This window comes from Conger conger, chromosome 1, assembly GCF_963514075.1.
Source record: "Conger conger chromosome 1, fConCon1.1, whole genome shotgun sequence".
Taxonomy (NCBI): domain Eukaryota; kingdom Metazoa; phylum Chordata; class Actinopteri; order Anguilliformes; family Congridae; genus Conger; species Conger conger.
In genome coordinates, this window is record NC_083760.1 from 32,576,084 (window position 1) to 32,589,824 (window position 13,741).

The 13,741-nt window shown below is 42.8% G+C and overlaps 1 protein-coding gene across 2 annotated transcripts in view; it reads right to left on the reverse strand.

Moving 5' to 3' along the window:
* The window catches only part of LOC133137717 (5-hydroxytryptamine receptor 1E-like), a 38,308-nt gene extending 25,335 nt beyond the window's left edge, over window positions 1-12,973 (reverse strand). The window contains exon 1 of one of the 2 annotated variants that reach the window (XM_061256051.1): window positions 12,857-12,973. The gene's annotated coding sequence lies outside the window, so the exon portion shown is untranslated. The remainder of the gene's footprint in view (window positions 1-12,856) is intronic. The other variant, XM_061256057.1, reaches the window with a different exon arrangement.
* Between the last annotated feature and the right edge of the window lie 768 nt (window positions 12,974-13,741).

Below are 13,741 nucleotides of genomic sequence, written 5' to 3' on the forward strand. Positions count from 1 at the left end.
ATCCTCAGCTAATAGCATTATATGGATGGAATGTTGACACACATGGTTGGAGAGCTGCTTAGGACAGTGCTTAATAATGTGTGCATGGACACTATTATGTTCATGATTCTTACATTTGGATATTCTGTTAATGTATCTTAATGTTAATGTAAATTGGGAGACCACACTTGTTTATGGTGTTTTTGGCCCTCTAATGGACATTTCTGACGATATAATTATTGTAAAAAATATTCACTAAGTTTGAGGGCCAGATTTACTAAGCCCTTTGCACTGATTTTCAGGTGCACATATGACACATTCTGCCCAGGAAACATGCATTGTATGTATCAAACTGGCGCACAGGGCTGGAACTGCAGTATAAGCGTGATCTAGGCGAGTCACCGTAAGACGCGCTTATGTCCTTAATGCACATGCATTTAAGGGCGGATCGCGCAAATAAAGGGCGCCAACATTATGTGGCTGAATCTGAATTTACTAAAGTTCATGTGCAAATTCAATGTATTGATTTAAATACTTTAAAATGTATCTTGGCACTATTTAAATGTATTTCTGTATGTTCCTGTGTTAGAAAAACATCATGAGAAAGAAAGGAACATGCAGGCTTAACGAATATTAAATTAGATTTTTGGACGTGTAGAAGACTGGTAGAAAATTTGGGCAGACCCAAGAATACAATAATGTATTGGAAAGGTACTGAGAAAGGTGATGTAAGCCAGTGGGAGGAATTGACTTTAAGCTCCACAATAAGAGGAGTTAGAGAAACAGGATAAAAAGGGGATTCATTTGGAGAAGGTCTCAGTCTGTTTCGGGATTATTTGAGGAACTGTTCATATGTATTGTTCTGCGCAGACCAGCGTGGGTTCTTGTATGTTACTCTTGAGTCAGACCCAACTTACCTAGACAAACACTGCTTACGAAACTAAACATCCTAATACACAGGTAAATATCACAGAAAGACAACAATTAAGGTTTACAGGGAGGTAGGGAGCGACAGGGAGAGGTGCAGCTTGAAGACATGCGTCTTCAGTTTGCGCTTGAAGTTGGCAAGAGATTCTACTGTTCTGACCTCCACGGGGAGTTTGTTCCACCACCGTGGAGCCAGAACAGACAGTAGTCATGAGCGGGAGGTGGAATTTCCGAGAGGGGGAGGCGCAAAGCGGCCTGTGGCGGCAGAATGAAGAGGTCTGGCAGGGGTGTAGGGTCTGATGATTTTTTGGAGGTAAGCTAGGGCAGACCCCTTAACTGCTTGGAAGGCTAGCACCAATGTTTTGAATTTGATGCGAGCCATTACAGGCAGCCAGTGGAGGGAAGTAAGCAGGGGGGTGACATGCGAGTGTTTGGGAAGGTTGAAAACCAGATGAGCTGCTGCATTCTTGGAGGGGTCGGATGGCGGACGCTGGGAGGGTAGCCAAGAGAGAGTTGCAGTAGTCCAGGCGGGACAAAACCATCGCTTGGACCAGGAGCTGGGTCGAGTAGGGGGGTGAGAAAGGTGCAGATTCTCCAGATGTTGTATAGGAAGAACCTGCATGACTGGGTCACCACCACAATGTTCTTGTAGAGGGACAGTCTGCTGTCCATCACCACGCCGAGGTTCCTTGCACAGGGTGATGGCGTCAGTGAGGTATCCCCTATGGGAGAGGCAATAGCAGGAATGAATGTCATTTCAGTCTTACCTGGGTTGAGCTTTAGATGGTGGTTGTCCATCCAACTCTGGATGTCACTCAGGCAAGCAGAGATACAGGCTGAAACCTGTGTATCAGATTCTGGGAATGAGATGAAGAGTTGGGTATTGTCCGGATAGCAGAGGTAGAATAGACCATGTGCAGTGATAAAAGGGCCAAGGGAACGAGTGTATAGAGAGAAAAGAAGCAGGCCTAGGACTGAGCCCTGGGGAACTCCTGTGGCAAGGGGCTGAGGTGTCAATACTGCACCAGCCTATGCAACCTGGAAGGAGCGACCAGAGGACTCAATCCAGTTCAGGGCTATGCCACAGATCCCCGTTGCTGACAGTGAGGACAGGAGGATGGAGTGATCCACAGTGTCAAAGGCAGCAGAGAGATCTAGAAGAATGAGGACAGAGGAGAGGGAGGCTGCTTGTGCAGCATGGAGTGATTCACTGACGGAGAGGAGTGCGGACTCTATAAAGTGGCCAGATCTGAAGCCAGACTGATGGGGGTCTAGCAGGTTGTTCTTGGAAAAGAAAGAAGAAAGCTGACTAGAAGCAGCTTGTTCTATTGTTTTAGATAGAAAAGGAAGAAGAGATACCGGGCGGTAGTTCAGGATGATGGAGGGGTTTTTTTTTTGCAGCGGGGTGATGTGGGCCCTCTTGGAGGATGATAGAAAACAACCAGAAGACAGGGAGGAGTTCACAAGGGAGGTGACAAATGGGAGAATGTCAGGTGTAATAGTCTGGAGGAGAGAAGAAGGGATAGGGTCAAGGGCACAGGTTGTAGGGCGGTGGGAGAGCAGGAGTTGAGAAACATCTGAAGGGGAGAGAAAGTGGAAAAGGAAGAGATGGGCCTAGGGGGGGAGGGGCACAGAGACGGGGGTGGTGGTTGCAAGGATTTGCGGATGTCTGTGACCTTCTCATCTAAAAAATCAGCAAAGCAGCGAAGGAGGTGGAGCAGGCGGTGTGCTGAGGAGTGAGGAAAAAATAGAGAACAGCTTCCGGGGGTTAGAAGTGGAGTTGTGAATTTGTGTTTGATAGTATTTTACCTCGGCGGCAGTGACAGCAGAAGAGAATGCCGCCAGGAGAGACTGTTAGGTTGTGAGGTCTGATGAGTCTCTGGATTTTCCCCACTTCCGCGCGGAGGCTGGCCCTGAAGATACGTAGGGTGTCAGATATCCAAGGACTGGGAGGGGATGTGCGAGGTGGCTTTGAGACAAGGCGCTGAGAGAGTCAAAGGGGAGAGAGATGAAAGGAGGGTGGCAGATGCAGAGTCAGTGGAAAGTTTGGAGACGGATTCAAGAGGGGGGAGAGAGGCGGTGACAGTGGTGGCAAAGGAAGAGGCTGAGAGGGAGTGGAGGTTATAGCGGGCTGAGGAAGTGTGGGTGGGAGGAGGGGGGCATGAGGAGAAAGAAGGAGAATGAGATGAAGTGGTGATCAGATGTATGCAGAGGGGTAACCGTGAAATTGGAGCATGAGCAGTTCCTCACGAAGACATCTAATGTCTAGGACATTGCCCACCTTGTGGGTTGGAGGAGAATGTTGCAGAGAGAGGTCGAAGGAGTGGAGTAGTGGTAGGAAGGAAGCAGCCTGGGAGGCTTCAAGGTGGATGTTGAAGTCTCCAAGGAGAATGAGTGGGGTGCCATCCTCAGGGAAGGAGCTGAGGAGGGTGTTAATCACTTTCGTCCATTGCAGAAAGAACCTGTGTTTCTTTTGACTAGTTATCCTCAAAAACAATCAGAGAAAAGAAACAGGGAATGAAAGGGACTGCTACTTCTGTGACAAACACACAGCCGTACAAATAATTAAGCTTCTGGGAGAAATAAAAGTATTGGAACCCAAACAACATTCCCATTCTATCCCGGCAATATTCAAGCTTATTGCAACGTTACTTCTCACATTTCAAACCACACTAGCTTCCACAGCTGGAATATGTACACCTTTTGTTCTGCGCTGAATATAGTTTTACTTGGTAGTCGATACAACTGTAGCCTTCGTAAATAAGACGTTAATTTAAGGCAAACTGTGACCACACCAACATACCCTTGTCAGGCCTTCGTCAGGCCGCATTTTGTGCTGTGAGATTCATGTACATAAATCTGGTCCATAGTATTCAAACTAATATGTATTTAAAATGTACATATTCAAACTGTAATTTTTGATCAAAGTGACAGCCTAAATGGAAGTCCCGCTAAATGGAATTTTTGGAATACTACTAATTCTATGCTAGTGGATTTCATCATAGACAGCAACAACAACAACTTCATATAAGTAAATTCAGTATGAAATCGTTCTAAAAACACAAAGTTACAAGGCTCCAGATCATCCGCAAATTACCGCTATGCAGATTTTCGTTGCTTTTTCAAAATTTTCAAGATGAGGTTATCTATCTTGGGATGGCCGATCTCGTGGGACATACCAACACATTCGGGCCCATAGCGTTTTTTCCTCAATTGCGCTTGACATTGGTTGCAGGTTGCCATCAATAGGCCACTGATTACACAAATGTATCATATTTGTAATCAGGTTCATACATTAGAATCATGCCAGTTAAGTCAGATCTTAAATCGCACAGGTCAGGATGATAAATGAATACAGACACACTGTCGCCCTAGGCTTGCTCTGAGGGGGTCTCAGGCCTGGGTTCTTTGTAAAACTGCTTTGTGACAATCTTGTATTGTAAAAATCGCTATACAAATAAAATTGAATTGAAAATTGAATTTAATAATGGCATACAATCAGCAGGGGAGGAGAACTGCTGACCCGGACTGGGGATATTGTCGGGCGGTGGAAAGAGCACTTCGAGGAGCTCCTGAACCCGAACAACACGTCCTCTGTGGAAGAGGCAGAGCCTGAAGACTCGGAGGAATCTGCACCTATATCCCTGGCGGAAGTTGCTGAGGTAGTCAAAAAGCTCCTCAGTGGCAAGTCGCCGGGTGTAGATGAGATTCGCCCTGAGATGCTGAAGGCTCTGGACATTGTTGGGCTGTCTTGGCTGACACGCCTCTTCAGTGTCGCGTGGAGATCGGGGACAGTACCTGTAGAGTGGCAGACCGGGGTGGTGGTCCCCATTTTCAAGAAGGGGGATCGGAGGGTGTGCTCCAATTACCGGGGTATCACACTCCTCAGCCTCCCTGGGAAAGCTTACTCTAGGGTACTGGAAAGGAGGCTCCGACCAACGGTCGAACCTCGGATTCAGGAGGAGCAATGTGGCTTCCGTCCTGGCCGTGGAACAGTGGACCAGCTCTTTACCTTGGCAGGGTTGCTGGCGGGGTCATGGGAGTTTGCCCATCCAGTCCACATGTGCTTTGTGGACTTGGAGAAGGCTTTCGACCGTGTCCCCCGGGGAACCCTGTGGGGTGTACTGCGGGAGTATGGGGTACCGGGGCCGTTGTTACGAGCCATCAGGTCCCTGTATAACCAAAGTGAGAGCTGTGTCCGCATTCTCGGCACAAAGTCAAGCACGTTTCCGGTGGGTGTTGGACTCCGCCAAGGTTGCCCCTTGTCACCGGTCCTGTTTGTGGTATTCATGGACAGGATCTCAAGGCGCAGCCGAGGTCAGGAGAGTGTCCGGTTTGGTGACCTCAGAATCGCATCTCTGCTTTTTGCGGATGATGTGGTTCTGCTGGCTTCATCGGACCGTGACCTTCAGCACGCACTGGAGCGGTTTGCAGCCGAGTGTGAAGCGGCCGGGATGAGAGTCAGCACCTCCAAGTCCGAGGCCATGGTTCTCTGCCGGAAAACGGTGGATTGCTCCCTCCGGGTTGGGAACGAGTCTTTGCCCCAAGTGAAGGAGTTCAAGTATCTCGGGGTCTTGTTCACGAGTGAGGGTAGAAGGGAGCGTGAGATCGACAGGCGGATCGGTGCAGCGTCAGCAGTAATGCGGGCGTTGCACCGGACCGTTGTGGTGAAGAAGGAGCTGAGCCGGAAGGCGAAGCTCTCGATTTACTGGTCGATCTACGTCCCAACCCTCACCTATGGTCACGAGCTTTGGGTAGTGACCGAAAGAACGAGATCGCGTATACAAGCGGCCGAAATGAGCTTCCTCCGTAGGGTGGCCGGGCTCAGCCTTAGAGATAGGGTGAGGAGCTCGGACATCCGGAGGGAGCTCGGAGTAGAGCCGCTGCTCCTTCGCGTCGAAAGGAGCCAATTGAGGTGGTTCGGGCATCTTATCAGGATGCCTCCCGGGCGCCTCCCTTTGGAGGTTTTCCGGGCTCGTCCAACTGGGCGGAGACCCCGAGGGAGACCCAGAGCCCGCTGGAGAGATTATATATCTCTCCTGGCCAGGGAACGCCTCGGGATCCCCCAGGAGGAGCTAGAATGCGTTGCTGGGGAGAGGGACGCCTGGAATACCCGGCTTTGCCTACTGCCCCCGCGACCCGACTCCGGATAAGCGGGTGACGATGGATGGATGGATGGATACAATCAGTTGAAACCTTTTCTCCAAAAATCGTTAAGCATTTAACAGAAGGGCAACACAGCCCCAAGGGGAACACACTCACACAGTGATAATGAGAAGCAGATACTGCCCCAGACATCCTGTTGTTCTTTCTTTTGTGTTTTAATTAAAACTAAACTTTTATACTTCCATGGGGAAATTAGCACATGGAGATTTTGCATTAACAGTTGGTGCACAGAACTGTTGCATTTCAGTTTAATTTTGTTACCTGCATATCATTGTAACCCTTTCTTTCATCTTCTTGCATGAGGCTTGTTTTGTTGAAGGTAGCTCTACACAGTACTCTGCACTCTCAGAAAAAAGGTATGAAAAAGTACCTAAAAGTACAAATGCTTGAACAGGTGGTACTCTGCAGTTTAGTAGTGTCTCATCCTCGGTCCAGGGGGACCACTGTGTATGATACTGTTTATTCCCACTGCAACTACAATCCAAGCCGTTAACTTTTCCCATTTTACCCAGCTCAAATTGAGTTATTTGTCATATTAAGACAGAGTTGAATCTATAGGCTTCTAATTAGGTTGCTGAATTCAAGTGTACATTTAGAAATGTACCTCCATTGTACATTTATTTCGCATAGTGGGGCAGAGCTGACAGATTTGACTTTGGAAAACATTGCCTTTATGCAAGGAATTTGGAATTTACTGTTGCTGTTTTCTGAATTGTGCAGCTCACAGTCGAACATAAACTTTAAAAAATGTCAAATGGACTTTCAATTCCTATAAATGAACCTAAATAAGAACCCACTTCATAAAGACAGATGTCAGAAATGAAGTACGGTTTCTTGACATAAAAAGTCGCAAAAAAGTGTAACAATCGAGACCCACAAATCAAGAGGTTGTAATTTCCTGTCAATATATTGAAGCAGTGATTGAAGTACACCTCCTTTATCTGTGGATTTTCCTTCAAGAATTGAATATGAGCTTGTCGAGTGCACTTAATGTAATGAAATTCTCATGGAGAAGACAGTATTCTGTCTCCTTGCTTGGGAGTGAAATGAAATATACTGTAAGTGCCCTTGTTGATCATTTGCAGTCTCAAATTGACTGGTGGGAAAGGACAATGAAGAGACAGTATTTTATTCTGTTAAATACAATTTTCCAGTAAAGTATAGATAAAGACAATAAACTGGCCTGTCTGTTGGACGCACAACAGAGCAGCTGATTAAAGTGGCAACATGGCAAACAGAAATAGCTACGTTCAGAGAAGGGAGACGGTGACAAATACTTAACAACAAAGATGGTACTGTCATTGTCTGGAGCCAGAATTTTAACGTTTCAGGACTGTACTGTCATTAGTTTGTGTTTCATCAGCATTTAGATTTCAAAAGCAAGTTAGATCAGTCCATACTATACTACTATATGTTTCAGCTGAGGATATGTTTCAGCAGAAGACATGCTAGGTTGGTAGAGGCACTTATTGGCCCCAGTTATTTGGACCCTGGAGAGTGCAGACTAATGACCCAACCATAATCATTTTGCCAACTTAAAGGATTACCATGGTGGTTGGACACATTTTCTAGGTTTGTATATGGTATTTGCGCAAGAGGGCATTGAAGAAACAGAATGAAAGTATTAAATATCTCCGTTCTTTAGTTTTGGAGAAGTGGGCATATTAAATGTATCATCCTATTTTCAACTGGTTGAGAATGTTCTCCTCGTAGTGCATCACACGAGGATAACCACTCCCCTATCCACACAGTTTGTGCTGCTGGCCTACATGCAAGACAATGCAAATATGTGACTAACGTTAGGTTCACTTATATTAGAGTGCCTTTTAAGGACTATTCAACTATTTCTGGTTATATTAATTTAGCTAGCTAGCTAGTCTGCTTTCATAAGGTGGCGTAATCGATAACGTTAGCTAGATAATTTGCTTTCATAAGGATGTTATAGTTGTGCTTTTATCTTAACTTGGCTGGCTAGCTAGCAAAAATTATTATTGGATAAGTCAGCATCCTTACCTTAGCTATCAATAGTTGATATACTACGTTAGCTAGATCTGAAAATCCAGTCTCCCAAGATGAGCGCCTATCATGGAGGTAGCTACGGTAACAAACAACAATGTGTGAAACGGGGGGGGGGGGGGGGGGGGGGGGGGGGCACGGTCTGTTAATCATAGCTAATTGACAGTTCTCATTACCATGCCCAGACTGTTTTGGTGAATTTTTCAAGTGGGAATTTTAAGCTGAGAAAAATAAGATTTAAAATACATTTAAATGACTGAATAATAAAAAAGCACAACTGGCAAGTGTCACATTCAAGCACCATGTCAATCCTTTAAATGAACTACACTAATAACAGGAATAGAAATACAACAGGTCGTTTGTCAATAATCAATATCCTTAGGTTTTTTTTCGTTTTTACTGTGTAGAGTAATAACTACAGTATAATTTTTATTTTTATTTCAAAATAAAATACTAATAAAAAAATGAAACTGTAGTTATTACTCTACATAGTAAAGAATTTCTACATGGTAAAGAATCAGATTATTAAACTAATATCAGTCACACTGTACCACTCTATAAAATTTAATCTCAGATGTTTAAATGTGGTTTTACCACACTAATTTGTTAGTAGTTAATCAGAAGTCAAATCTAATTTTAACCTTTGAGGAAAGTTTAACTCACACTGATTATGTCAAATTGTTTTTTTTAATTTTTTATTATTAATGCTGCTTTACAGTAACATTATTTAGGACACTGAGAATACTGTGTCAAGTACTGATGCACTTACAATCTCATTACATTCACATTTGTACATGCTGAGCGTGATCAGTTTTGTACTAATTATTTACACACGTGGACAAAATTGTTGGTACCCCTCTGTTAATGAAAGAAAAACCCACAATGGTCACTGAAATAACTTGAAACGGACAAAAGTAATAGTAAATAAAAATTTACTGAAAATTAACCAATGAAAATGAGACATTGCTTTTGAATTGTGGTTCAACAGAATCATTAAAAAAACAAACTAATGAAACAGGCCTGGACAAAAATGATGGTACCCCTAGAAAAGATTGAAAATAATTTGACCATAGGGACATGTTAAACTAAGGTGTGTCCTCTAATTAGCATCACAGGTGTCTTCAAACTTGTAATCAGTCTGCCTATTTAAAGGGTGACAAGTAGTCACTGTGCTGTTTGGTGACATGGTGTGTACCACACTGAACAAGGACCACAGAAAGCGAAGGAGAGAGTTGTCTGAGGAGATTAGAAAGAAAATTATAGACAAGCATGTTAAAGGTAAAGGCTATAAGACCATCTCCAAGCAGCTTGATGTTCCTGTGACTACAGTTGCACATATTATTCAGAAGTTTAAGGTCCACGGGACTGTAGCCAACCTCCCTGGACATGGCTGCAAGAGGAAAATTGATGACAAATTGAAGAGACGGATAATACGAATGGTAACCAAAGAGCCCAGAACAACCTCCAAAGAAATTAAAGGTGAACTCCAAGGTCAAGGTACATCAGTGTCAGATTGCACCATCCGTCGTTATTTGAGCCAAAGTGGACTTCATGGGAGACGACCAAGGAGGACACCACTGTTTCAAATCATAAAAAAGCGAGACTGGAATTTGCCAAAATGCATATTGACAAGCCACAAAGCTTCTGGGAGAATGTCCTTTGGACAGATGAGACAAAACTGGAGCTTTTTGGCAAGGCACATCAACTCTATGCTCACAGACGCAAAAATGAAGCATACCAAGAAAAGAACACTGTCCCTACTGTGAAACGTGGAGGAGGCCCGGTTATGTTCTGGGGCTGCTTTGCTGCATCTGGCACAGGGTGTCTTGAATCTGTGCAGGGTACAATGAAATCTCAAGACTATCAGGCATTCTGGAGAGAAATGTGCTGCCTAGAAAGCTTGGTCTCAGTCGCAGGTCATGGGTCTTCCAACAGAATAATGACCCAAAACACACAGCTAAAAACACCCAAGAATGGCTAAGAGCAAAACATTGGACTATTCTGAAGTGGCCTTCTATGAGCCCTGATCTAAATCCTATTGAACATCTGTGGAAGCTGAAACATTCCGCCTGGAGAAGCCACCCTTCAAACCTGAGACAACTGGAGCAGCTTGCTCACGAGGAGTGGGCCAAAATACCTGTTGACAGGTGCAGAAGTCTCATTGACAGTTACAGAAATAGTTTGATTGCAGTGATTGCCTCAAAAGGTTGTGCAACAAAATATTAAGTTAAGGGTACCATCATTTTCATCATCATTTTTGTCCAGGCCTGTTTCATTAGTTTGTTTTTTAAAATGATTCTGTTGAACCACAATTCAAAAGCAATGTCTGATTTTCATTGGTTAATTTTCAGTAAATTTTTATTTACTATTACTGTTGTCAGTTTCAAGTTGTTTCAGTGACCATTGTGGGTTTGCCTTTCATTAACAGAGGGGTACCAACAATTTTGTCCACATGTGTATTGTGTTGCTGTTTACTTTGTTGCTGCCCTTTTGTTTGAGCTTGTTGCCATTTGCTGTTAAATGTCATGAAAGCCATTCTGGACAGAATTGCTTGCCAAATGGAAAAAAAACTAATGTTAAATAGTAAAGTTGGCTCTCCAAACTGCTCAGTCAAATTTTATTTGCATTTCATGCCAACTAAGGGAGACAATGGATGTTTGCTGTGGATTAGGACTATGGCTATAAGCTGGCCAACCGAAATAAATATAAATCTAATACAAATAGCAGCTAGGATTACACTGCTCTACAATTACATTGCCATCCTTCCTGCCATACAGTTGTAGCTACTTTCAGATTTGTATTGACCCGAACATGATGAATCTATAGTCACATAAATTATTTTTAAAGATATATTGACACTGACACAGTATATTTGTACTTGTTTTTTCATTTTTTATGTGATTTATGTAATTTTCGTGACTGCTCCATTTTTATGTAACAAAGTATATTAATTTATTTGTATGTGATTTATAAAGGCATGGACAGGTCTGAAGGTTTTGGTTTAATGGCTCCATTGAGTATACCCTTACTGCATGGGGACGTTTTGTAAAAATGTAGTGCTGTGATTGGAAAGACATGAATAAATGAGAGTCTTGCAAAATAGATGCAATTGGTTGCCTCCAAACAAAACTACCCAAACATGAGGTAAGCAATTGGAACACATTACAGTCTCCATTTCAATGAATGAATGAATATGACATGCTCTCGTATGTGCATATCTCTATTCATGTTAACACAAGGCCCAGTAACTTTTATGCTAGACAACTTTTATTGGATGCAATAACACATGCAATGGTATGCAAAACCACTTTGCATTAAATACATCTACTCTGTAGCATATCAATAGCTTGGAAGGAGATAATTACAGACAAGTTCAATAAATTGCCCTTTTTTACACAAATTGTCAATTGAGCACCACTGGTATAATGTGTTGGATCTTACATTATAACTCACTGGGGGTAGAGAACATGCAATGTTGGGTGGGTGGTAACATGATATTGCATTACAGGTAGTTACACAAAAAATCATGTGAGATGCCTGAAAGTCATAGATGTTCATATGGCGAAACATGTACTTGGAGGAAACATACTGTAATCATGTACCAGAAGAGACACACCACAAAATGCAATAATATTAGGTATGTGATTAATAAACAGAATAGAAAGCCATATTCTTTTCACCAATACTGAATGGGAAGCAGACCAATAAATCAATACAAGTTTTTATTGTACATGCTTGGCATGACTGAATCCTCTTCATACGTTAAGGAGAAATGAGAATGACATTGTTTTGTGAAAACCCTTTATCCTGCGTGGAACCTATATTGGCTGTAATGATGAACACGTACATACATTATAAGCCAAGCTAAGGACATATTGAATGTATCCCTGTAGGAGGTGTAGTGCGGGTGATCTGGAATGAACCCGAGACTTCACTGTGAGGTGATACGCTATCCCTCAAATAAATTTGCTGAATACACTCAGGTCTTTCAACGGGGTCAATACATTCCAACAGTAAGATTTGCTGTGGACAATTTAGGTTATTTAGTGTCTTTTCGAATTACATTTTTTCGTGACCCGCTTTGAAAACACAATTTATTGAAGACAAAATATACATCTTGCATTCACTTTAGAATATGATTATTGTAACCTAAATGTAGCCTATATATTTGTTTGCATATAGCAATAGCCTAACGCATGACGAAATAAGCTAATTCAAGATGTATCCCTGTATTTCCCTGCCACATCTGCATCATATCAATGTCAAACCAGAATACGACTCATTAACTGATTTATAGAACTGATTGTCAAACTTTTAGTGATTGCGTATGCGTCCATTGAGCAGAAATGGCATGTACATGTTCATCGATTATACTAAGGCGTGCAAGCAGACATTCTGTGTCTTGGCTGTTCGTCAAAACTATTAATCAGTATTTTAGCCATAACCTACGAGTCATTGCAAGTAGTTAGATATCTTACCTTTGGGTTGACTGTTGTGCTGTAGCTACACAAGACGATCACATTATAATATTTTTAAAGAAAAAAAAAAGCATGTAAATGAATAAGACGAAGAAAGGAAACGAAATTGTGCAAACTCTGTCGGACAATGGAGTTCTACTGTTTATTTCTACAAATGACAAGTACTTGGCTAAATCGTATGCGTCCTGTTCGTGTCCTTTGCGAATATAATTTTCATCAATAGGTTACGTTTCATCATGGTTCCGCCAATTTTGGCGTCTTTGTAGTGGGGAGTAATTCAATCCACGTACCTCAAAGGTATAAGCACTCTCCTTAAGTGTAGTATCCCATGTTAAGTCATCTGTCCACTTAAAGGGGAATGAGAGAGCTCAGCTCACTCACCTTGAGTATTACGCCTGGACACTGGCTCTCCTCCCGCAGTTGTTCCCTTGTAAAAATGGAACTTACACCAGGGGGCACATTTTAGCCTGAATGGGTGGGTGAAGCTGTCATCAGAACTCTCAATGAGTCAGGTAAATGCCTATGACCTCTACGATCATATTTTCTGTCCCATTGACAGACAGCTGAAGCATTACATTTTGCCAATTTGCCAAAACTACTATTCAAAGTAAAATATTTTTTAATGAAATTGTATTTTGTTAGCAAAATCAGTCTCAAAGCAAATTTTTTAAATATTTTTTCTTATGTTTTGAAATGATAGAGGGCCATTAGCTGCCTAGTCTGTGGTGTCTGTGCAGTGTGTGTGCGTGCCTGCGTGCAAAAGTGCAGTCTGTCAGCTTTTGAGTCAAAACTACAAAATCTGTCACTGTCCACATCCTTAGAGACTGCATACAATATACGCCCACTGAGCACTTTATTAGGAACATTTTGACTTTATTACACATACTTATTGCAGCAGTGCAATGCATGCAATCATGTAGATATGGGTCAGGAGCTTCTGGTAATGTTCACATGAACCATCAGAATGGGGGAAAAAATGTGATCTAAGTGACTTCGTCACTAAGTAATCGTTGGTGGCAGACAGGGTGGTTTGAGTATCTCAGAAACTGCTGATCGGCTGAGATTTTCACGCACTCTAGTCTCTAGAGTTTGCAAAGAATTGTGCAAAACTCCAGTGAGTAGCAGTTCTGCTGTCGTGATAACTGACAGTTTGTCACTTCCTCCAAACAATATCC